At 48.2% G+C, this 26,436-nt stretch overlaps 2 non-coding genes across 2 annotated transcripts; both read right to left on the bottom strand.

Annotated features, from left to right (window-relative positions):
- Positions 1-1,666: 1,666 nt before the first annotated feature.
- Positions 1,667-1,830, bottom strand: LOC136401713 (U1 spliceosomal RNA). The gene has a single exon (XR_010750719.1). It is a non-coding gene; the product is annotated as a U1 spliceosomal RNA (small nuclear RNA).
- Positions 1,831-13,627: 11,797 nt separating this feature from the next.
- TRNAI-GAU (transfer RNA isoleucine (anticodon GAU)) lies at positions 13,628-13,703 on the bottom strand. Its single transcript has one exon. It is a non-coding gene; the product is annotated as a tRNA-Ile (tRNA).
- Between the last annotated feature and the right edge of the window lie 12,733 nt (positions 13,704-26,436).

Genomic DNA, 26,436 nt, shown 5'->3' with positions numbered 1-26,436 from the left:
TCACAAAATAACTTGCTGGTATTTTGACTGGGATTGCTTTGAAACTATAGATGAAGTTGGGAAGAAATGCCACCTCAAATATATTGAGTCTTTTTACTTTTCCATGAACGTGGAATATCTCTCTATTTATTTAGTTCTTCTTTTATATCTCTCTTCAGAGTTTTGAGGTTTTCCTCGTGTGGATCTTGTACATATTTTTGTTAAATTTTACACCTAAATATCTCATTGGTTAGGGGTGAGGGTGATAATATAAATGGTAATATGTTTTGAATTTAAAATTCCACTTGTTCATTGTTGGTATATAGGAAAGCAATTGACTTTTGTATGTTAATCTTGCGTCCTGAAACCTGGCTATAATTGCTTCTCAGCATTTTTGTTTGTTTTGCTTTGTTTGTCAACTGTTTTGTGTTTGTTACATAGACAATCATGTCACCTATGAACAAAGACAATTATATTAATTCTATTTCTTCCTTCCCAGTCTGTATACCTTTTTTTTCTTATCTTACTGCACTTGTTAGCACTTCTAATACAATGTTGAAAATCAGTAGTGAGCCTGACCGGGCAGTGGTGCAGTGGATAGAGCATTGGCCTGGTACACTGAGAACCCAGGTTGGAAACCCTGAGGTCACTGGCTTGAGCATGGGCTCACCAGCTTGAGTGTGGGATCATAGACATGACCCCATGGTTGCTGGCTTGAGCAAAGGGTCACTAGCTCAGCTGAAGTCCCTCAGTCAAGGCACATATGAAAAAGCAATCAATGAATAACTAAGGTGCCGCAACAACGAGCTGATGCTTCTCATCCCTCTCCCTTCCTGTCTGTCTGACCTTGTCTATCTGTCTCTCTCTAAAAAGAAAAAGAAAAGAAAATTAGTAGTGAGAAAGGACATTTTTGCCTGTTCCCACTCTTAGCAGGAAATCTTCAAGTTTCTCACCATTAAGTATGATGTTAACTGTAGGTTTTTTGTAGACATTCTGTATCAAGTCGAGCAAGTTCCCTTGCATTCCTAGTGTGCCAGGAGTGTTCACCATGACTGAGTGATGGGTTTTGTCAAATGCATTTTCTGCCTTGATCGATATGATTGTGTGGTTTTTGTTGTTCAAGCTGTTGATATGATGTATTACATCAGATGACTTTCAAAGGTTCAGCAAGTCTTGGAAAAATTCCACTTGTAGTTATGGTGTAGAATTTTTTTCATATATTGTTAGATTCAATTTTCTAATACTTTGTTGAGGATTTTTACACCTATTTCATGAGAGATAAATAGTCTGTAGTCCCGGGTTCAATTCCCGGCCAGGGCACACAGGAGAAGTGCCCATCTGCTTCTCCACCCCTCCCCCTCTCCTTCCTCTCTGTCTCTCTCTCCCCCTCCCGCGGCCGAGGCTCCATTGGAGCAAAGATGGCCCGGGCGCTGGGGATGGCTCCTTGGCCTCTGCCCCAGGCGCTAGAGTGGCTCTGGTCACAACAGAGCGACGCCCCGGAGGGGCAGAGCATCGCCCCCTGGTGGGCAGAGCGTCGTCCCTGGTGGGCGTGCCGGGTAGATCCCAGTCGGGCGCATGCGGGAGTCTGTCTGACTGTCTCTCCCCGTTTCCAGCTTCAGAAAAATACAAAAAAAAAAATAGTCTGTAGTTTTTTGTTTTTTTGTTTGTTTGTTTGTTTTGTTTTTTCCAGGGGAGAGCGCAAACGCAGTCCCCCACTACCACAAATTATGCAGTCGAGTTTCCCACATTTGGGGAAATCACAGGGGTCAGCACATCCGGAGTGCAATGTATAAGCCTCGCCCTGGGAAAACCACCTTCGTGATCATGGTATCTCCCCTTCCAGGTTAGTCTGTAGTTTTGCAATGTCTTTGTCTGGTGTTGGTAATAGGGTAATGCTGACCTCGTAGAATGATTTAGGAATGATTCCTTCTGTTTCTATTTTCTGAAAGAAATTGCAGAAAATTGGTTTGACTTTTTTCCCTTGGTAGAATTCACCAGTGAAACCACCTGGGTCTGGTGTTGTCTATTTTGAGAGGTTATTAATGATTAATTCAATTTCCTCAATAGATATGAGCCTATTCATATCTATGTCTAGTTCTTCTTATGTGGGTTGTGGCAGCTTGTGTCTGTAATGGAATTTCATCTAGGTTATTAAATTTGACAACACAGAGTTGTTCATATTATTTCTTTATCATGGAATCTGTAGTGATGTCCTCTCTTTCATTTCTGATATCAGTAATTTGTGTCCTTTTTCTTTTCTTCTTCCTTAGTTAGCCTGGCTAGAAGCTTATCCATTTTACTGATCTTTCCAAAGAACCAGCTTTTAGTTTTGTTGATTTTTCTCTCTTCACTTTTTTTTTTTTTTTTTTTTTGTATTTTTCTGAAGTTGGAAATAGGGAGGCAGTCAGACAGACTCCCACAAGCACCCGACCGGGATCCACCCAGCATGCCCACCAGGGGGCGATGCTCTGCCGATCTGGGGTGCCGCTCTATTGCAACCAGAGCCATTCTAGCGCCTGAGGCAGAGGCCACAGAGCTATCCTCAGTGCCCGGGCCAACTTTGCTCCAATGGAGCCTTGACTGCAGGAGGGGAAGAGAGAGACAGAGAGGAAGGAGAGGGGGAGGGGTGGAGAAGCAGATGGGCGCCTCTCCTGTGTGCCCTGGCTGGGAATCGAACCCGGGATTCCCGCATGCCAGGCCGACGCTCTACCACTGAGCCAACCGGCCAGGGCCTCTCTCTTCACTTCTTGTTTTCAATTTCATTGACTTATGCTCTAATTTTTATTATTTCCTTTTTTTTCCTGCTTACTTTGAGTTTAATGTGTTCCTCTTCTCCTAGTTTTCTACGGTAAAAGCTAAGGGTATCGATTTTAGATCTCTTCTTTTCTAATATATGCATTCAATTGTATACATTTCCCTCTGAACACTACTATCCCTGCATTCCACAAATGTTGATAAGTTGTATTTTCATTTTGATTTAGTTCAAAATGTTATTTTTTTCTTAATTTCTGCTGAGATTAGATTTCTCTTTGGACCCATGTGTTATTGTGAGGTGTGTTGTATAATCGCCACGTATCAGGGGATTTTTTTGGCCATCTTTCTGTTATTGATTTCTAGTTTCATCACATCATGGTCTAAGAGCAGACATTGTATGATTTGCATTCTTTCAAATCTGTTAGGGTGTGTTTTTTGGCCCAGAATGTGGGTCTGATTTGGTGAATCTTTCATGCGCAAGTGTCTTAGGATAGCAATGTATTCCTAATTCCTCCCTCTCATCCCTTGTGTCATTGCTGTCATTCATTTCATCCATACATAATCATACATAATCAAATACATTGTTGCTCTTATTTGGAACAAATGTTATTTATTAGATCAATTAAAAAGAGGAAAAATAAACTTTTTTATTGACCTTTACATATTTATTTCTGATGTTCTACCTTCTTTTACATAGATCTGAGCTTCTGAGCTTCTAACCTGTATTATTTCTTTTTCCTCTCCAAAGAACTTCTTTTAATATTTCTTGCAAGGCAGGTAGGTCTACAAGCAATATATTCGCTCAATATTTCCTCAGTTTTTCTTTGAGGATGTTTTAATTTCTACTTAACCTTTGAAGAGTAATTTCATAGGGTATAGAATTCCAGGTCAGTCTGTGGTTTTCTCTTTTTTTTTTTTTTTTTTTTTGGTATTTTTCTTAAGTTGAAAACAGGGAGGCAGTCAGACAGACTCCCGTATGCGCCCCACTGGGATGCATCCAGCACGCCCACCAGGAGGCAATGCTCAGCCCATCCGGGGCGTCGCTCTGCCGCAACCAGAGCCATTCTAGCGCCTGAGGCAGAGGCCACAGAGCCATCCTCAGCGCCCGGGCCAACTTTGCTCCAGTGGAGCCTTGGCTGCGGGAGGGGAAGAGAGAGACAGAGAGGAAGGAGAGGGGGAGGGGTAGAGAAGCAGATGGGCGCTTCTCCTGTGTGCCCTGGCCGGGAATCAAACCCGGAACTCCCGCACACCAGGCCGACGCTCTACCACTGAGCCAACTGGCCAGGGCCTATGGTTTTCTCTTAAACTTTAAATATTTCACTCCACTCTCCTCTTGCTTGCTTGATTTCTGAGAAGTTAGATGTAATTCTTATTTTTGTTCTTCTATAGCTAAGATGTTTTATACCCTCTGGCTTCTTTCAAGATTTTTTTTTCCTCTAGCTTTGATTTTCTGAAATTTAAATATGTTATAGTCAGTTAGGTGTAGGTTTGGGAGCATATATACTCCTTGGTGTTCTCTGTGCTTCCTGGATCTGTGGTTTAGTGTCTGACAATATTTGGAGGAAACTTTTTAGTCATTATTGCTTTCTTTTCTTTTTTCTTCTGCATTATGCATATGTTACATCTTCATAGTTGTTTCATGATCCTTAGATATTCTGTCCTGCTTTAAAAAAAATTTTTTTTCCTCTTTGCTTCTCAGTGTTGGAAGTATCCATTGTCATACCCTCAAGCTTGGAGATATATTTTTCTTCAGTTGTGTCTACTCTATTAATGAGCCTCATCAAAGAATTTCTTATTTCTGTTATAGTACTTTTTATCTTTAACATTTATTCTTTATTTTTTCTAAGAGTTTCTCTCTCTTGGCATTTTCCATTTGTCCTTGCATGTTGTCTACTTTTTCCATTTAAAACCCTTAGCATATCAGTCTCAGTTTTTTAAATTTTTCTGGTCTGATAATTCCTGCTATCTCTGTCTCTGGTTCTGATGTTTATTCAGTCCCTTCAAACTGTGTTTTATGCCTCTTTGTATGGCTTGTAATTTTTTGTTGAAGGGCGGACATGCACTGGGTAAAAGAAGTTGTGGTAAAGAGACCTTTGGTGAAGAATGTAGTGATCAGGTGTGGGAAGGAGGGGAAGCATTCTACAGTCCTATGGTTAGGTCTCAGGGTTTGGTCAGCCTGTGCCCCTGGCCTATGAACTTACTAGTGCTTCTAAGTGTGGGGCTTCCCAATGGCAGGTCTCTCTGGACTTTTTAACTACTTTGTTCATGCTGATCCCCCCAGCAATTTGTCAATTATAGTTCAGGTTTTCCTAAGGCAGCACAGAGTCCCACAGAGGTCTGTAACTAAGATGCATTTCAGGACCAAGGTGATGTTTCCTTAAACATTTGCAAACCTCATATAAAGCTTTCTGCTCTTTTTTTTTTTAAAGGGGATCCAATTTGTAAATCACAGCAACATTTCTTTTTTTTTTTTTAATTTTTGTTTTTATTTTATTTATTAATTTTAGAAAGGAGAGACAGAGAGAGAGAAGGGGGGAGGAGCAGGAAGCATCAACTCCCATATGTGCCTTGACCAGGCAAGCCCAGGGTTTCGAACCAGCAACCTCAGCATTTCCAGGTCGATGCTTTATCCACTGCGCCACCACAGGTCAGGCAAGCTTTCTGCTCTTAACGGTTACAAGTCACTGTATTGGGAAGGAGAGAAGCAAGTTAGTGCATGGCTTCCACACAAGAGGTATGGTCCAGGGGAACACATAGCATCCCTGGAAAGAAAATGTGGTTTACAATTTTGAGGTTCACCAACCAGGACCTACATCAGTTGTAGGGTATAGGTTATCAGTGCTTCCAATGAATACTAAAAGAGAATGTGGTTTATAATTTGGGTGTTCACAAAGCGAGGCCTACATCAGTCACAGGACCTCCAACAAATGCACTGGCTGGCTGGTCGTACACACGAGGATCTCCCAGTGGCAGAGCAGCTTCTATCACAGCTTCAAGTTGCTACAGAGCTGTCTGTTGCTATGGTCCCCACTCAAAACAGGCAAGCAGGCTATAAGGGATTTTGTGGCTGGGTACATTGCCTCCAAAATACAAAAGAAAAGCCTTATGTGCATTGTGCGTTTTTCAGGCTGGGTGGTACAGGTGCAGCAACTTGTCTTTTACCTTGGAGTTGAACCCCAAGAACCTTTACTGAGATGGTTGTCCCTCAGCTGTTTGGTTTATCTATTACCCTCCACTTTGCATATGTGTTACTAAGGTATTCTCAACTACCTGCTTACCAGATCCAATGGAATAATGCTGTCGAGCTGGCGATGTTTTCTGGAATGTCAAAACAATTGATATCCTCTAAGGACTGTATTATGGCAGAAAGCATGACTGACAGAGCCCCGAGCTGAGACTGGAAAGGTGTCCTGTTAGCCCTGCCAGATAAAGGCAAATGGCTCTGGCTTTCCTTACGTGTCGGTGTGGAGGAAAACACATCAGCCAGGCCAGTGGCTGCATCCCAGGGGCCACGGGCTGTGTTTATGTGCGACAGCTGGGACAGCAGCTGCCACAGAGTCACCACATACGTGTAGGATAATTCACAGTCATTCTGCAGGATTGATGACTTCTGCGCATTCCAAGATGCTGAGTTAAATTGGGGTGTGAGAGGTGTTCCCTTTTCCCTGGGGGTGGGGGGCTGCAGTCCTCTGCTTCTGGTCTACTCTCTCGGTAGGGAGGGGAAGACCTAAGGCCTTCCATTTAACCCTTCCTTTCCCATGACTTTGGAGCAGTGTTTCAAGGAGTCAGAATGAATGCCTAAAGTATCAACAACATTTTAAATAGACAGGATCCTACTCCCCGTTTGCACAACTCACCATGCCCTCTTGGAATCTGGCTTTATATAGATGTTGATACATTGTTCATTATAGGTGTTTTTTGCGTTAACATTGGTTTCTTTAAATATTGTGTAAAAATATTATTTATCTTGTTTACTGCATTTTTTTTTTTGGCAGCCCTTTAAATATGGAGCCTGCGGCAAGTGCCCCACCTGCCTTACCCTGTTCCCGTTGGGTTAGAATGAATGCTGTTCCCGGGTCTCTGTAGGGTCAGCGCCTCCTCGTGTGCTGACCTGGCCTGGGCTCAGATGTTACCATCTTGGAGAGGCTCTCTGTGACTAGAAACACAAAAGAGCGCCCTGAGTCTCTTCCTATTCCACGGCCCCGTGCTAGCTCGATGTGAAACCATCCTACTCGTTTGTTTCCTCGTTCCCTGTCCGGGCCCCTCGTTGGCATCCGCTCCATGGAGACCCATCTAGTTCTCCACTCTGTCCCCTGTACCTGGAAAACGGTCTGACACAAAGTCAGTGCTCAGTAAGTACTTACCAAATAAGCCCTGGTTTTACTTTTAGAGATAACATCATCACACTCCATAGAACAGGGGTCCCCAAACTATGGCCCTCGGGCCACATGCGGCCCCCTGAGGCCATTTATCTGGCCCCTGCCGCACTTCCGGAAGGGGCACCTCTTTCATTGGTGGTCAGTGAAAGGAGCACATTGACCATCTCATTAGCCAAAAGCAGGTACATAGTTCCCATTGAAATACTGGTCAGGCCCTGGCCGGTTGGCTCAGTGGTAGAGCATCGGCCTGGCGTGCAGAAGTCCCGGGTTCGATTCCCGGCCAGGGCACACAGGAGAAGCACCCATCTGCTTCTCCACCCCTCCCCCTCTCCTTCCTCTCTGTCTCTCTCTTCCCCTCCTGCAGGTGAGGCTCCATTGGAGCAAAGATGGCCCGGGTGCTGGAGATGGCTCCTTGGCCTCTGCCCCAGGCGCTAGAGTGGCTCTGGTCGCAACAGAGCGACCCTCCGGAGGGGCAGAGCATCGCCCCCTGGTGGGCAGAGCGTCGCCCCCCTGGTGGGCGTGCCGGGTGGATCCCGGTTGGGCACATGCAGGAGTCTGTCTGACTGTCTCTCCCCGTTTCCAGCTTCAGAAAAATACAAAAAAAAAAAAAAAAAAATACTAGTCAGTTGGTTGATTTAAATTTACTTGTTCTTTATTTTAAATATTGTATTTGTTCCTTTTTTTTTTTTTACTTTAAAATAAGATATGTGCAGTATGCATAGGGATTTGTTCGTAGTTTTTTTTTATAGTCCGGCCCTCCAACGGTCTGAGGGACAGTGAACTGGCCCCCTGTGTAAAAAGTTTGGGGACCCCTGCCATAGAATAACAGTCCCAGCCAACTAATGGGGTGCTTCCGGGGGCCCTCGGAAAGGGAAGGCTGATCTAGGACAAGGGTGAGGTCAGTACAGAGGAGAGGGCTAACTTCTAAAAAGGGAGAGCATCGCGCTGCCAATGCAGATATTGCCCTTTCCACCACCAGGTGGCAGTACACCCTAATCTCAGGGACGTTCTGGAATGGAAGCAGACGACCTCTTTGCACCTGTAAATTTTCTCACATGAATGCATCCATCTATCCTTCATGTATTCACCCACTCATATATTCATTCATAAATAAGAACCATGGTTCAGGCTCTGGGGATACTGCAACAAACAAATTGGAAGTCTTCCCTGCACTCTCGGAGTTTCTATTTTCAGTTGGGGTAGGACAGACGGTAAATAAGGAAACACAAGGAAGGAGATGATTCAGTAGTGACAAGCACCCTGAAGGAAATTTAAAAGGATGATGTCAGGCATGGAGATGGAGGGACAAGGTAGGGCAGTGGAGTGGGCAGAGAGTCCTTCAGATAAGATGTTCAGCGAGGCCACGAAGGAGGCACATTTGAGGTCAGACTGAAAGAATGAACAAAGGGTCGCCAGTCATGCAATCAGGGGGCTGTGGGTCCCTCTTTGGAGGCTGAAGGGAGTAGCAAGGGCAAAAGATTCAAAGTGGAGGGGGCCTGGTGTGTCGGAAACTGCAGTGGGGTGAACAGCTATGGGAGGAGGGGAACCAGTGTAGGAGCGTGCGTCAGGAGGACCCAGGGAAGTTAAATGGGCTGCCTCCTCCTCCTCCGGTTTTTGGGGCTACCCATGACTCGATGACTTGACCTGTCTTCTTACACGTAAACCCAACCAAGCCAGTGGGAGCTGGAGAGACCTACTTTCCTGAGAAATGCAGGGAGTCTTGAGAGGTGGGCTTTCCAGAGGCTCATCAGCGGTCAAGTTCTAAGGCACCCAGCACCGGGGCAGCAGAGGGAGAGGCCCCTTGTGCACAGGCTTCGGTGGCCTGATCTTTCAATTCTAAGACAGGAAGCACACGGCCAGCTGTCCTCGCCGGAGCATGGTTGGGATGGTCAAAGCACATCTCTTTACAGTTGCCTGCCCCAACCCCCATTTTGATGCTCCGATCTGGGCTGTGGGGAGAGAGGCAGCAGCGCTGAGAGTTAATAGGACTCACTCAGAAGCCAGCAGGCCTGGGTTCAAATTCTGCTTTTTCTGCTTGCTGCCTCTGTGGCTTTAGCTAAGTTATACCTGTTCTTTGCATCTTGGTTTTCCTCTTTTGTAAGGAAAGCATTATAGAGCTTCACTGAGGAATTGTGACTAGGGCTACAATGAACATGAGTGTGCAAACTTTTCAAGGAAATGGTTTTAGCTATAAATGTATGTGTGCACATGTGAAAGTACATGAATCGTAAGCATAAGGCTTGAGAAGTTTTCCAAAAGTGAACGCACCCAAGTTACCAGCATCCAAACCAAGATTTAGAACATCTGTAACGTATAAATGGTCTGTTCTCCCATCGCCACCATCCCCCCTTCTCATCCCCGATTACTACACCCACAGCACTATCCTTCCTTTGACTGCCAAGACTCATTTGGCTGGCTTCTGAACTTTATAGAAATGTTGAGATGGAGAGTATTCCTTTATGTCTGGCTTCTTTTCACTCAATGCATATATCTTTTGTGATATATATATATATATTGATATGTATATATCTATATATATATTCATTCTTATTCTTTTTTTTTTTTTTTTTTGTATTTTTCTGAAGCTGGAAATGGGGAGAGACAGTCAGACAGACTCTCGCATGCGCCCGACCGGGATCCACCCGGCATGCCCACCAGGGGGCGATGCTCTGCCCCTCCGGGGCGTCGCTCCGCTGCGACCAGAGCCACTCTAGTGCCTGGGGCAGAGGCCAAGGAGCCATCCCCAGTGCCCGGGCCATCTTCACTCCAATGGAGCCTCGCTGCGGGAGGGGAAGAGAGAGACAGAGAGGAAGGAGAGGGGGAGGGGTGGAGAAGCAGATGGGTGCTTCTCCTGTGTGCCCTGGCCGGGAATCGAATCCGGGACTTCTGCACGCCAGGCCGACGCTCTACCACTGAGCCAACTGGCCAGGGCTCATTCATTCTTATTCTTATATAGCATTCTTTTTTTTTTTTTTTTTTTTTTTTTTTATTTTTCTTAAGTTGGAAACAGGGAGGCAATCAGACTCCCACATGCGCCTGACCGGGATCCACCCAGCATGCCCAGGGGACGATGCTCTGCCCATCTGGGGCATCGCTCTGTTGCAACCAGAGCCATTCTCGTGCCTAAGACAGAGGCCACAGAGCCATCCTCAGCGCCCAGGCCAACTTTGCTCCAATGGAGCCTTGGCTGCGGGAGGGGAAGAGAGAGACAGAGAGGAAGGAGAGGGGGAGGGGTGGAGAAGCAGATGGGCACTTCTCCTGTGTGCCCTGGCCAGGAATCGAACCCAGGACTCCTGCACATCAGGCCGACGCTCTACCGCTGAGCCAACCGGCCAGGGCTATATAGCATTCTATTGTATGAATATACCATGGCTTTTTATCCTTTCTGCTGATGATGGGCATTTGAGTTTTTGCCAGTTGTCAATGGATTTACCTCTCAGTCCCAAACACAATTTTTGTCTGCTCTGTGGCAGTGGATCTGGAACCTTTGTGCCCATTGGCACTGGAGCATTGTCAGGAAAGGGTCCTGGAGAGACACCTCGGGAGAGAAGGGCTCCGCTGCCGGGTTCCGGTTGCTCACACGGCAGGTTCCTGCAGCACACGTGGCTTCACCTAAGTCCAGCTTCAGAGGTCTGGGGGGAAAGTGCAATATAAGGAATTATTAACTGTAGCAGGGTATAGGCATCACAAGACATTGACTGGCGCCTGACCTGGTGGTGGCACAGTGGATAGAGCGTCGGACTGGGATGCGGAGGACCCAGGTTCGAGATCCTGAGGTCACCAGCTTGAGCATGGGCTCATCTGGTTTGAGCAAAAGCTCACCAGCTTGGACCCAAGGTCACTGGCCCGAGCAAGGGGTTACTCGGTCTGCTGAAGGCCTGTGGTCAAGGCACATATGAGAAAGCAATCAATGAACAACTAAGGTGTCACAATGAAAAACTGATGATTGACGCTTCTCATCTCTCTCTGTTCCTGTCTGTCTGTCCCTATCTATCCCTCTCTCTGACTCTCTCTCTTGTCTCTGTTAAAAAAAAAAAACAAGACATTGACTGGCAACTAGTAAAGAGAGCTCTAAAAAATATAAGAATTGCAGGTAGGACGGAACAGCTATTACCCCTAGGGCTGAGATAGCTCACCCACACTGCCCCCCGCCACCCCCTGGGCTGAGGGCATATGCGTAACTCACCAAAAGGGCAAAGAAGTTGTTCTCCTGTTGTACCAGTGGGACTTGCTGGCATGTACTTCTCCCCACACCCAAAATACTTTGCTGGAAATCTGCCCTCTTGGGTGCTGGGAAAAGCCATTTACTCACAGAGAGGTGTCTTGCTGGAGGCTCCCTGAAATGAAACCACCGAAGGGGGCTGGACAGGAAAGCTACTGTAGGAGGTAGGGCTGGGGAAACCATCGGCCCTGCAGGAGCTTGGAGCTAGACAAGCCACACACACTGCAAGGTCTGAGGACAAGAACAGCCACCCACACTTCAGATGCTGGAAAATCAATGGAGAAGCACAGAAGGAGCAAGTTAAGCCCCTGGGCATTGTTGGAAACAATAGAGCAATTAGCCTGCAATTAGTGGAGGCACACAGTTGGGTGTGACACCAACAGAGAAAGACAATTTAAGGGAGAGATCAGAGAAACTCAAAGAGAGCCCGAATGGAAACAATGTCATCATCCAGGCTGACTGTACGCTGCTGCAAGGCTGCCTACCCCCCAGCAGTGACATCGGAAGCTGGCTGAGCACTGAGGGAAATGGGCCTTACTGAAATAGTCCTTGAAGTCAGTAAGCAAACAATAAGCAACCAGCCCAGGGAGGAGTGGGCAGGAATCAGTATCCAGCACTGCTACAATGTAACATCTAAAATCTCCGGGTTTTCAACAACAACAAGGAAATTATGAAACATGAAAAGCAACCGGAAAGTGTGATTGGTACAGAGGAAAAAACACAAGCAACAGAGAGCACCCAGATGTCAGACTTAACAAAGACTTCAAAGCAGCTCTTACAGGTATATTTAAAGAGCTGGAAAAAAAAAAGGTCATCAAGAAGTAAAGGAAAGTTTGATGAAACTGTTTCAAACAGAGAATACCAACTGAGTGACAGCAAGTATTTTTTTTTTTTTTTCATTTTTCTGAAGCTGGAAACAGGGAGAGACAGTCAGACAGACTCCCGCATGCGCCCGACCGGGATCCACCCGGCACGCCCATCATGGGGCGACGCTCTGCCCACCAGGGGGCGATGCTCTGCCCATCCTGGGCATCACCATGTTGCGACCAGAGCCACTCTAGCGCCTGGGGCAGAGGCCAAGGAGCCATCCCCAGCGCCCGGGCCATCTTTGCTCCAATGGAGCCTTGGCTGCGGGAGGGGAAGAGAGAGACGAAGAGGAAAGCGCGGTGGAGGGGTGGAGAAGCAAATGGGTGCTTCTCCTGTGTGCCCTGGCCGGGAATCGAACCCGGGTCCTCCGCACGCTAGGCCGACACTCTACCACTGAGCCAACCGGCCAGGGCGACAGCAAGTATTTTTGAAAAGACCAGAGTGAAATTATGGAATTGTAAAGTACAAAAACCAAAGTGAAATATTCACGAGAGGGGCTCAATAGTCCATCTGAACTGGGTGAAGAAAGAATCGGCAAACTCAAAGGTAGGTTGATGGAGATCACTCAGGCAGGAGAACACAGAGAAAAATGAATGAAAAAAAATGAGCAAAGCCTTTGAGGCATGTGAAACCATCACACTCACAGGCACGTTATGGGAGTACCAAACGAGAGAAAAGGAAACAGGAGAACAGTCAAAGAAATGATGGTTGAAAACTTCCTAAATTTTCTCTCTTTTTTTGTATTTTTCTGAAGCTGGAAACGGGGAGAGACAGTCAGACAGACTCCCGCATGTGCCCGACCAGGATCCACCCGGCACGCCCACCAGGGGACGACACTGCCCACCAGGGGGCGATGCTCTGCCCCTCCGGGGCGTCGCTCTGTTGCGACCAGAGCCACTCTAGCGCCTGGGAAAGAGGCCAAGGAGCCATCCCCAGTGCCCGGGGCCATCTTTGCTCCAATGGAGCCTTGGCTGCGGGAGGGGAAGAGAGAGACAGAGAGGAAGGAGAGGGGGAGGGGTGGAGAAGCAGATGGGCGCTTCTCCTGTGTGCCCTGGCCAGGAATCGAACCCGGGACTTCTGCACACCAGGCCGACGCTCTACCGCTGAGCCAACCAGCCAGGGCCCTAAATTTTTATTTCTATATTTTGTATTTTTCTGAAGTGAGAAGCAGAGAGGCAGAGACAGACTCCCACATGTACCCTACTAGGATCCACCCAGCTTGCCCACAAAGGGGCAATGCTTGGTCCCTCTGGGGCTCTGCTCCGTTGTAACTGGAGCCATTCTAGCACCTGAGGTGAGGCCATGGAGCCATCCTCAGTACCCGGGCCAACTTTGTTCCAATGGAGCCTTGGCTGCGGGAGGGGAAGAGAGAGATAAAGAGGAAGGAGGAGGGAGGGTGGAGAAGCAAATGGACGCTTCTCCTGTGTGCCCTGGCCAGGAATTGAACCCGGGACTTCTACACATCAGGCCGACGCTCTACCACTGAGCCAACTGGCCAGGGCAAACTTTCTAACTTTGACGGAGAACATTATATACATCCAAGATGCTCGATGAACTCCAGGAATGACCGACAGAAGAGGATGGCTTCACTGGTAAATTCTACCAAACACGTAAAGAATAGTGAATTCCAAATCTTCATAAACTCTTCTAAAAAATAGAACACATCCCAACTCGTTCTATGAGTCTATTATTACTCTCATGCCAAAGCCAAAGATATCTAATGGAAACTATAGACCAGTATCCCTTATGTCTATACATACAAAAAAATCCTTAACAAAATACTAGTAAACTGAATCCAGCAACATATAGAAGGGATTATTTACCAACTGAGATTTATTCCAGGAATGCAAAGTTAGTTTAATATGGGAAATTTAATGTATGTACTGTACCTAACAACTCAATAGAATACAGGACAAAAATCACATGCTTTCCAAGGCAGAGAAGCCAGGAAATGGGGAAGGGGAAACATTTGACTCAGAGAGATTAGCAAACCTTTTGCCATGTTGTATCCAGAGAGGAAAGCAAAGGGGTTGAACCTCCTGCAGTCTATTTGCTGAGCATGTACTATGTGCCAGGCACAATGGCAAGCACTCTAAGAGTATCATCTCAATTACACATCAGTAGAAACTGGTAGGGTATATATTGTCCCCATTGGACAGATGAAGAAACTGAGGCTTGAAGAAGGAAAACCCTGGACTAATAAGTATTGGAGCAGGGATTTGATTTAAGCAGTTTGATCAGAGTCTATATTCTTAACCAATATTCTTCCTTCCTCCCAGTATAAGGTCCCTAGGGGATAAACAGGACAAGGAGAGCTGAGAGCTTTGGGGATTTAATTCCCAGACTATTCTCTTCCCATGACCTCCAGCCCATGTGGGGTCATTGAGTCTGCGGATTTAGCTGGGGTCAGGGGGCGGGGGCAGACTTCAGACCTCAGGGACCTGTGAGGACAGCACTGGGCACATGCAAGATTGTCCTGAAAGTTCCAAAACCATAGGAGATAAGGAAGCATGGGTCCTTTGGCACAGCAGGTGGGGGTGCTCCTGACGAGAAATCTGGGTGCTCAAGGCAGTAATGCAGCTAATAAGCCTTTTACTGAGGGCAGCCAAGCACATGTCCTACCAACAGCCAGTGGAGGTGAGCAGCAGCTAGGAAACAGATCCTGCAAGATAGGTGCAAGATTGTATCAGCTTCCAGATCACCCAGAGGTGGTTTCTTCCAAGTGAAGCTGTGTGTTAGTTTCAGATAGGTTCCCACAGCAGCGTAATAACAGCAGCAGTGTAATAACAGCAGCAGCAGCAGCAGCAACAACAATAAATAAGGTCCAACATTGGTTTAGTGCTTTCTATGAGCCAGCACACCTGTTGAGGGCCTTCCCTGTATGATTTATGTTCGAAACCACCCCAAGAGGTAGGTATTGATGTCATGAGGTCATCCCTACTCTACAAATGAGGACGCCAAGACTCAGATTGCCTAACTTGCCCACATTTACACAGCCAGAAAGTAGGACTCAGCCCCTCTACTCCCCGAGAAATAGACAGACAGAAGGACGAGTGGACAGACAGGTCGATGGCAGCTCACCGTCCAGGACTCCTGAAGCCAGTACCCCACACAGGTATTCTCTGAAGCTGGCTCAACCTACCTGAGTGGGTGGCTGGGTGCTTTTCTGAATCAGACACTGGGGGACTCGTGGAACATCACTGATCACAGCAGAGTTGTGAGCCGAGGTTCCCAAACACAGACTCCAGAGGAAAAAAAACAGCCCAGGGCATTCTGGGTGGCAAATCGGTGCTTCCCAGCCACAGCCACCCAAGGCTCCCGGATGGGACTTGAGAACAGGACGTCCTGGACAGCCTGGGCCTCCCCCTGTCCTTCCCAGACACCCTCAGAGAGTCTCCTAGGGACTCCGAGCACAGCATGGAGATGGCTCAGAATTCCAGCCTGTGCAGAGAGTGCTGTTTTGAAGTCCACTTTCCCAGAGAGAACACTGGAGTTCAGGGAAGCTGAAACCTGCCCAGGCTCACATAAGCAGCAGGCAGCCGTCCAGGGACTCCCGCCCGCTTGGAAGGACCCAGGGTTCCTCCTGCCCGGGCCGGCCAGGTCCCTAGGGGGTGGTGCTGCCTTCCTTGGGACATGCTGGGGCTTATTCCTGCCTTTCCCGCCACATACACACAGGGAGGAATTCTGGGACACCACCTTCTGGGGAGAATGAAGTGGACACTGAGCCCCACCAGGATGGCCTGGCCACACGGGACAGTGGGAGTCCTAGTCCTGGTTGCCCCTCCCCACCCCATCCCACTCCCTGGGCTGCAGCCCAAGCCCCCTAAGATGTCAGTCAGGATGTAAGTCAGCCCTGCTGACCCAGCTCTGGAACAGGCCCCTTGGGGACTCTCCTCTTAGCCAAGAATTCCAAGAATTCAGGGGCAGGGCCCTTGAGAAAACAGACATGTGACTTGCTATTCTGGCCAAAGCAGCATTTCCATCCCTGGCCTGGGAGGGGTCACACCTTGAAGCTGGGTTGCCTTCCAGCCCGAGAAGCCAGGCCCACGGCCACAGGGGGCAAAGGCCGAGGTCTCTCCTGGCCTTCCACAGTGGCGGCTGGGGGCATCCTGAGCACCTGCAGCTGAGAACACTCCTGGCGGGTGAGCTGCCCTTCGGGGGCAAGCGGGGAAGAGGCAGTTCGCCTGAGTGGAAACTTGGTTAGGTTTCAAATTCAAAGGAATGTCCTCCTTGCTGAGTCTGACATTTATTGGACAACCACACGAGGCTTCTCTAGCACCAACTCAAGGACTCACCAACCCAAAGGGGTAGCATAATGGGCATCGTGCCCATTTCACAGGTCAGTACACTGAGGCACAGGGAGGTTAATTAACTTGCCTGAGGTCACACAGCAAGTGAGTCACAGAGTAGGAATCTCAACCCAGGGAATCTGACCGAGAGTCTGTGGTCTGACCACAGTGAGAGCCTGCCTATACGACCAGTAGCCATGGCCATCATCACAGCCGCCTGGTCCATGCAAGTTCGCATTAGATTCGGACAGACAGTAATGAGACAATGGAGCCAAGAACTAGTGGGCCATCATCTTTAATCCTAGCTTGCACCTGGTGGGCAAGTAAAATCACACACTGGGCTCCAAAACTCACTCATTCAGTGCTCACAAAGCTACTGACTTATCTGAGTTTCCTAGGATCAAAGGTTTCTAGCTCACCAGACTTACTCACCTCTGTTCCCCATCTCCTTCCTTCTCCCTGCACAAACTTTGCACTAACTGGCTTCTCCCCCAGCACTCCACCATCTTGGCTGCTTCTCCTGGCCTCCTCCACGTGGCCTTTCTCTGCTCTCCTCTCTAATACTAATCTCAGGAACCAAGAGGGAGCAAGCTCCTGGTCTGCCCCACTTTATAGTGTAGAAATCAAAACCTTTAATCCAATATATAAACAAGGAAGTCTCTGATACAAAGTCACTTATCTGAGGCATAATGGGATTTCTCATGAGATTGCACCACCCCACATTATGCAATCAGTCAAGGGTGTGGGGAAAAGCTTAGTCTTAAAACTAAACCTTAGGCTATAACGACCCAGCCTGCCTACAGCCTGTCCCCCACACCCAATGCAAACTATAAGCAAGCAAACATATATCATACTTAAAAACTTATTTGACCAACACTGCCCTCTCTCTAATGGGGTGTTAAAGATGACATGGAGGGGTCATTACCATTGGTTCCCATACTCTGACCCCGGTCAGATCCTGCCCTCCCTTTTCACAGAGTAGAAATGACATCACAAGGGGTCATTAGCACCATTGCCTACAACACAGTGTTGACAGCCCCCGATGAGTCAGGGTCCTGTCTTGGATGTGACAAACCACAGTGGCCGCTGGCTGGCGTGGGGACTACTCAAGTTTCTTGGTGCCCCTGTGGGGAGATGGAACTGGTTGGGGCCAGAATTTTGGTAATTTAACCTAAAATGCTTGCTGTCAGGTGAGGGGCCTTCAGGGGGCCAGCCTTTCCTGAGAGCTTTGCCTACAACGTCCCAAATCCTCACACAGTCCCCAACACAGACACTCCAGGTGTCCCCGGCTCACAGGCATGGAAGCCAGGGCTCAAGAGCATTCAGACGCGTGTTCCGGGTGAGGCAGCTGGTCAGTGGGGAAGGCAGGTGTATTCATTTCCTTTGGCTGCCCTAACTTATTGCCACCGATTTGGCACGAAACAACAGAAGCCGGCTCTAGCACATTTCTAGAGGCCAAAAGCCCAAGAGTCAAGGGGCGGGCCGGCCATGCCCCCTCCGAAGCTCTAAGGGAAAATCTCTCTTTGGGGCTTGTGGTAGCTCCAGGTGCTCCTTGGCCTGGGAAGGCATCACTCCAAGCTCCGCCTCTGTTGTCACGTGTCCTAGCCTTCTCTCCGGGTGTCTCTCTTCTCTTACAATGACACCTGTCATTGGATTGAAAGTCTATTGGGATCACCTAAGATGATCTAGATTCTTAATCACATCCACAAAGACCTTTTTCCAAATGTGATCAGTTTCGACAGATTAGGAGGCAGACATATCTTTGGAGGAGGGGCAACTTTCAACTCCCGACAGTAGGACCCAAAGCTGTGTGACTGCTATCCAAGCTTTTAAAAAGCATAAGGCTGGAGCCCTGGCCGGTTGGCTCAGCGGTAGAGCGTCGGCCAAGCGTGCGGAGGACCCGGGTTCGATTCCCGGCCAGGGCACACAGGAGAAGCGCTCATTTGCTTCTCCACCCTTCCGCCGCGCTTTCTTCTCTGTCTCTCTCTTCCCCTCCTGCAGCCAAGGCTCCATTGGAGCAAAGATGGCCCGGGCGATGGGGATGGCTCTGTGGCCTCTGCCTCAGGCGCTAGAGTGGCTCTGGTCACAACATGGCGACGCCCAGGATGGGCAGAGCATCGCCCCCTGGTGGGCAGAGTGTTGCCCCATGGTGGGCGTGCCGGGTGGATCCCGGTCGGGCGCATACGGGAGTCTGTCTGACTGTCTCTCCCTGTTTCCAGCTTCAGAAAAATGAAAAAAAAAAAAAAAAAAAAAAAAGCATAAGGCTGGGCAGAGAGGCAAAGGAGCCCAGGATGCCAGCCCCTGGCAAGGGCTCCTGCCTACCTCACATGGAACTTACCCACAAGACCCACTTCCTCAAAATGCCTGGTCACATGGGGACGGGATAGCTTGTGGCTTCTAGGTGTCAGGCACAGGGAACCTGGGTGGTCTTTTTCCCTCTCGTAGTTCCCCCACCACCACCACCCCACCCTGAGTAATCACCACTTCCCTGATCCTCATCCTAACCTGCCTTTGCCTTTGGGACGTCCCCACAGTGTGAATTTGCTTTTGTGGCCAATGATTTCTATGTGTTTCCCCTACCCACATGTCAGGGGTGGGCAGGGCCCATGCCTACTTCTGCTGGGCATCTTACCCCCCCCCAACATCCAATATGGGGCCCCTGTGAGATTTTTTTTTAACTATAGCTTTATTGAGATATAATTCACATGTGATACAATTCACCTCCTCCAGAGCGTACAATTCAGTGGTGTTAGTGCTCTCAAGTTTTACAGTCATCGCCACAACTTGAGAACATTTTTATCACCCCCAAAAGAGTTCCCGTACCTATTAGCGGTTGCTCTGCCATTTTCCCAGCCTCTTCCCTAACTCATGCCACTGCCAATCTACATCCTGTCTTTAGAGATTTGCCTACTTTGGATGTTTCATATGCATGAAACCATGTACAATGTGGTCTCTGGTGTTGTAGCATTATATTATATATCAGTACTTCCTTTCTTTTTATGGCCGGATAGTCCATCCTATGGACAGACCACTTTTGTTGTATCCATTCATTGGCTGGTGGAACATTTGAGTTGTTTCTACTTTTTGGCTGTTGTGAAAAGTTTGTGCTACGCACGGTCACGTCAAAGGTTTTGTGTGGACACCTGTTTTCATTTCTCTCGGATATATACCTAGGCGTAGAAAGCCTGGGTCATATGGAAACTCTGCCTTTGACCTTTTGAGACCTTCAATGGGTTTTTAAGGAAAGACTGGCTGCCGCTCACCAGCTGTATGACTTTGGCCTGGTGACTTGACCTTCCCAAGCCTTTGTTTCTTCTCCTGGGTAAGGGGGATTGACTTATCCCAGGAAATTTTTATTGATCATCTACTATGAGCTGGGCCCTATTTGGGGTTCCGGGACACAACAGTGACCTCAGCAGACTCATTCCTGCCCTCAGGAGCGGCCTTTCCATGGAGGGACCCCAAATATAAATGGACAACAGTTTTAATCCAGTAGGAAAAGAAGGAAGAAAAGGAGGTAGAGGGGGTGGAGATGCGGAACAAGGGCCAGGTGGTGCTGCCTGCCAGGGGGACCTCACTGAGGAGATGATGTCCAAGTAAAGACTCAGAGGAAGGAGGTGAAGGAATGGGGCTTGTCGCGATGGTGGATTACCATCACCCCTGCTTGCGGGCTCTTTTTGCCAGAATCAAATGTGCATGTTGAGTCTTTGTGTCCTTGCCACCTCGAGAATCAATCCCTGCGAAGAGAACCTAACACCATCACATAAATTCGTTAGAAACTCAGAGTGGTAAACATGCAGCAGAAGATGAACCATTCTGCAGGGGGGAAATCTGGGAGGGCTCTAAGAGGAGGTGGCATTAAACAGGGGCGTGAAGCACGGCTAGAGAGGAAGAGGGACAGCTGACTGCAGCCCCTGCTATCAGGGGCTCTCTGTACTTTCTCCAAGGCCAGGCTCCCAAAGCCAGGCCGCCTTCGGGGCGAGCTGAGGCCTGGCAAGCGAAGGGCAGCTCTCGCTTTTACACAGAGCAGCAGGGACTTCCCTGCTCCACACCCTCCCCGCCCACAGCAGCAGTCTTTGTTCCCTTTCCAGGTGCAGCCTTCCCTTCCAGATCTTTCTCCTCTCCCTTCTCCCCAAGCTGCCACATCCATGGATAGGGAGCTGACATGAAAGTCAGGATCCGGGGCAGGAGAGAGACAGAGATGGCAGGTGTCTGCCCTGCTCCCCCGTCAGCCTTGGGGAGAAAGCATCTTGGCACCTGGCCCTCCTTTGTCTCGGTTGAGTCAGTCGTCATTTCATTCATTAGTCAATCCGTTCACCAATGATTTCCTGCACGTCTCCACTGTGCCAGGCTCTGAGGACACCAAATGACGCAGACGTCTTCCGGGCCTCTCTCACTGGGAAGGGAGGCCAACATGTAAGTAAACGAGCAATGAAACCTCTGGCACCGGAATAGCCATCTTTATTTGGGTGTAGAGCCGAAACAGTACAAACTCTCGGGAGCCAGACACAGGACTGGCTACTGTCCTGCAGCCTTGTGCAAAATACAAAGGCATTAAACTAGCTGAAAAGTCATGAAGGGGCCCTGGCCATCTGGCTCAGTGGTAGAGCATTGGCCTGGCATGTAGATGTCCCAGCTTTGATTCCCAGTCAAGACACACAGGAGAGATGACCATCTGCTTCTCTACCCCTTTCTCCACCCTCTTTCTTTGTCTCTCTCTTTTCTCCTCCCACAGCCATGGCTCAATGGTTCAAGTGAGTTGGCCCCAGGCTCTGAGGATGGCTCTCTGGCTTCCACCTTAGGCACTAAAAATAGCTCAGTTGTGGATCAATGGAGCAACAGCCCTTAGGGGGCTTGCCAGGTAGATTCTGGTCAGGTGCATGCAGGAGTGTGTCTCTCTGCCTCCCCTGTTCTCACTTAATTAAAAAATAAAAAGAAGTAATAAAGGATTTTAAGACACAACAGTAGAGCATTAACCCAGTGTAGGGCCTTCTCAGTGTGTGGGGCCCATTTATCTGCATGGGCCACACATCCATGAAGCTGGACCAGCCCCCACCCTGCAGAAGCTCCCAATCTGATGTGAGATTTGGATGAGCTCTTCTACCTCTGTCTTCAGTTTCTTTATCTATACATTGGGTTTGTACCCGCCTCTTATATCAGGTTATGAGAGTTAGAGGAATTATATTGATAAATCTACCAGAACAGAAACTAGCATATAGTAGATCCCCAATAAATAATAGCTATTCTTATTCCAGTCGGTTAAAGAAAGGGGAGAAGGGCCCATGGGTAGGGGAGGGGGCTTTTCCAAGAGTAGCGTCATGAGAAGTGGTAGTGAGTCCACTGAGCCTTGAGCTACAAGTGTGTGTCCCCCACAAACAGAGGCAGGCTGTATGGAGTTGGTATTGAATCACAGGACTGATATGGTGAGAGCCTCCCTTCCATGTTGTGCTTTATGTGTTTGTTCTCATTAGTGTATCTTTCCTGGACACACGTCTTCTGTCCCACAGACTGAGGCCGAACCGCCTGGCTCCACCCCCTCCCAGCTGTGTGACCTTACCCCTCCACATGCTGTTTTCCTCTTCTGTAAAATGGGTGCAATAATAATGTACACCTCAATGTGTTGCTCTGAGGACCATGTACAGAACACCCTGAGCATAGATGGGCACATAGGAAGAACTTTTTATTTTATGTATGTATGTATGTATGTATGTATTTATTTATTTATTTTTGATTTTAGGGAGAGAGGAAGGGGGAGAGAGAGAGAGAGAGAGAGAGAGAGACATTGATTGTTGTTCCACTTAGTTATACATTTATTGGTTGGTTCTTGTAGGTGTCCTGACCGAAGTTCAAACCCACAACCCTGTGTGTCAGAATGGCGCTCTAACCAACTGAGCTACCCAGCCAGGGCAAGAGCTTTTTCTTTTAGTTGGAGGAAGGAAGCACCTAGAAGTATCTGCGACGGAGGGAAGATTCACAACACCACCGACCTGTGTGTTACTCTGCTTGGGCCTCCAGAGCCTGGGCAGCTTAAACAAAAGAAATTTATGCCTGACCTGTGGTGGCGCAGTGGATAAAGCGTCGACCTGGAATTCTGAGGTCGCCGGTTCAAAACCCTGGTTTCCCTTGGTCAAGGTACATATGGGAGTTGATGCTTCCTGCTCCTCCCCCCTTTCTCTCTCTCTCTCTCTCTCTCTCTCTCTCTCTCTCTCTCTCTCTCTCCTTCCTCTCTAAAATGAATAAATAAAATCTAAAAAAAAATATGTAAAATTTACTCATTAAAAAAAAAAAAGAAATTTATGTTCTCACAGTCTGGACACTGAAAGTTCTAGATCAACATCTGGTGTTTCCTGAGGCCTGTCTCATTGGCCTGTAGGTGGCCGCCTTCTCCCCCGTCCTCACATGGTTGCCCTGTGCATACACATCCTTGGGATCTTTTTGTGGACAAATTTCTCCTTTTTTTTTTTTTTTTGAAGATTTTATTTATTGATTTTAGAGAGGAGAGAGAGAGAAAGTGGGGGGAGGACCAGGAAGCATCAACTCACAGTGGTTGCTTGTCGTGTATGTGCCTTGACCGGATAAGCCCGGGGTTTTGAACCCACGACCTCAGCATTGCAGGTTGATGCTTTATCTACTGCTGCCACCACAGGTCAGGTAAATTTCCTCTTCTTATAATGATAGCAGTCAAGTTGAATTAGGACCATCGGAACAGCCTTATTTTTACGTGATCACCAGTTGAAGGTCCTGTCTCCAAATATAATCAAATTGCGAGGTACTCAGGACGGGGGTTCCAGCATATGGATCTATGAGGAACACAAGTCAGCCCATAACAACCTGTGCTCTTCAGAAATGCCAAGGGCATGAAAGACAAAGAAAGGTTAGAAGACCAGATTAAAAGAGTCAAAAGAGGCGTGACAACTAAGTTCCACGTGGTCCTCTGGACTGGATCCCGGAGCAGGAAAAAAAAAGTGTTTGACTTTTTGTTATAAAAGATATTGGTGACACCATTGGCAAAATCTGAATAGGCCAGTAGATTACATAACAGTATTCTATCAAGGTCAACTTCCTGATTCCGATTTAAAAAAAAAAAAAAAAGTACTGCAGTTGTGTAATCATTCTCATTGTTAAAAGGTATATGCCGAAGCCTTTGGAACTAGGAGGCAATCGGTTCCAGAATGTAGTCTCAAAACAAAGAAAACATACAGAGAGAGATGATGATAGTGATGAGAGGAGGGACTGAGAGGAAAGCAAATGTAACCTGTTAACCAACGCATGCGCACAGGCGGAGAATACACGGTTCCATTTCTGCAACTTGTCCGTAAAGTCTTTTCAGACCTACACTTTAAAAACTTGTAAACACTGATCTGTGAAAACCATCAGAGGCAACAGGATGGGGACAGGTGGGGGGGGGGGGGAGTGGGGACGCCAAGGGGAGGGGGGAGGCAAGGGCACCTATGGAGGGTCAGCAGCCTCTATGGTCATGCGAACAGCCCTGCCAGGTATTTCACAACCCCCGTCATTTCGGGGTTTGTGGTCCAGCATCCACACTCGCGCCACGTCCAGGGGAGGCAGCCAGCGTTCACACTCATTCCGTCCCACTTTGGCCACCAACCCCTCCAAAGCGGCTTCAGAGAAGGTGGGCCAACTATGGCTGGATTCCAAACCTATGGTTTCCTACACTTCAGGGGGCAGCCTGAGCCAGCCCCTTCCGGCCACGCAGATGCGGTGCAGCGTTCATTTGAGTCAAGACGACATAAAGACCCAACGTGATCCGAACAAAGTGTTTTTATGCACTCATGAAAAGAGTCCTTATTAGAAAGGCTTCGGCAGGAGGCAGGCGCGGGGGTTGTGACATGTCTGGTCATTTTAGCAGACTCCTGGCAAGCGGTGATCATTAGCAGATTTTGTTCTGGGCAGGCTCAGTGTCAGCTCCACAATATGGGATTTTATGGGATTTGTGCACAGAACTTTCCTACAAAGCAAGGTATTATAGGGCGGATTAGGCAGTTCCAAACGCAAAGGTTCTGGCTCCCTGTTGGGTTTTTTTTAACAGATTTTTTAAGAGACTCGTGGTCAGGGGCTCAGCGGCCTCACACCAGAACTCCCGTATCCTGCTGATGATAAAACAAGCATATTTGTACAGAAAGATCATTGAGCGGATTTTTTTTTTTTTTTTTTTTTTTTTAGTATAAACTCTTTATGGAACATTGGGACTATGTTAAAAGGCGTTCTAAAGAGATGAAAATTGCATCTACCATCCGGTCACTATACTATTATCATCCGGAGACAGTCACTGTTAACATTCTGAGGGGTCTCCATTCTGGCTTCTATGTGTGCATACACGTGTGTGCGTGTGCACATGTGCGTGTGTTCGCGCAGGAAGGGGCAGAAAGAGAACGCCGGAGCTCCAGAGCGGAAGCAGCAGAGAAAAGGGCATGGAAGCCAAACTGAGCCGACTTCGGACTCCATGTCTGCCCCTCATGTGACTCCGTGACTGTGGCCAGGCGGCCAGACCCTCGATTCCACAGGTCGAAATGGAGAATGTAGACCCCATGTCAAGGGAGCTGTTTTGATCAAATGAGATGAAAGCAAATGGATCCGAAGCACTAAGTGTGCTACCTGACACACGGCGAGTCCTGATCGAACGGTGAGGAAACAAATGTGAACGTGTGTGCCTTCGACCGGTTTCTTTCCAAAAGTGGGATTGTGCTGGCGATACAAATGTGTACCCTAACACCTTAAGGGTTTTACTGCTATGACTGCGGGGAAACAGACTTCTATCCCCAGGAGCTTAAGAAAAAAAATAATAAAAGTATAAAATTCCCAATTACACCTTGCTCTTTAGACTAAATATTTTTTTATGTATGTATGTATGTATGTATGTATGTATGTATTTATTTATTTATTTATTTTGAGAGAGGCAGGGAGGGAGAAAGAGAGACAGGAACATCTCCCTGCTCTATATGTGCCCCGATCGGGGACTGAACCCACAACCTTATTGTTCCAGGTCGACGAGGCTCTTAACCAACTGAGCTAACTGGCCAGGGCCTCAGCTCAATGTTTTACAATATAGTTACTATATGGTCAACATTGTGCACAGGTTTTGGGGGGAGGTCTGTTCCAGCTCTTTCCCTTTGCAATCGGCCACTCCAGAGGAAGCTCGCGACAAGCGCCTGACGGGCCCCATCCGGCGTCTGGAAGGTCCGATCACTCCACTGTGGCGTCCCAGCAGCACCACTTCCAGCAGCACAGTTTGGGCAAGTGACACTTCCTCCCTGGGCCTCAGTTTTCTTGTCTCTTAAATTTGGATGGCACCTGTTTTCCCTGAGCAGGTGGCTATCAAGGCTCCGGGAGGTCATCCCGGTGTGCTGCGCGGTGCACGGTGCCTAGCGAGCGCTCAGGAAAAGGTTGAGATGATGACTATCATTCAGTGTCTTACACGGAAGAGACAGAATCTCTGTATGAGGACTAGATGCACCTCCATTTGTCTGTTTCCTACTTGTCATTATAAACTGATGAGGGCAACATGCAATGAGATTCTGAAAGAATCACCCAAATGAGGCTTTTCAACCATGGGGCCAGGGCTGGCGGTACTGAGGCAGGAGGCCAGAAGAGGCCAAGGAGACGGAGTCCGGAGTATTTGGGGTGTAGGTGCAAAGCTACGGGCCTCATGTCCATTTCCCCACCTGATGGCATGGACTGGGCCTCCAGAGCCCTTAGACTAGAGTAAAGGCAGAGATGTACTAGATTTAGGGATGTCCATTGTTGAGAGGCAACAAAGCATGACACCAGGATCCCAGGTTAGACTTTGAGAGTTCTGCCTCCTGCTTGAATGTGTGCAAGCCTGTGGGAGGGCTCAGTGTCCTCATCTGTTAAGGATGAAGTCAGACATTCCGTGTGAGGAGCTCGCAACAGCCCCCAGGGTGTGGTGAGCGCTCAGTGTTAGCCA

The sequence above is a fragment of the Saccopteryx leptura genome, chromosome 3, assembly GCF_036850995.1.
Source record: "Saccopteryx leptura isolate mSacLep1 chromosome 3, mSacLep1_pri_phased_curated, whole genome shotgun sequence".
Taxonomy (NCBI): Eukaryota; Metazoa; Chordata; class Mammalia; order Chiroptera; family Emballonuridae; genus Saccopteryx; species Saccopteryx leptura.
This window is presented reverse-complemented; position numbering and strand designations above follow the sequence as displayed.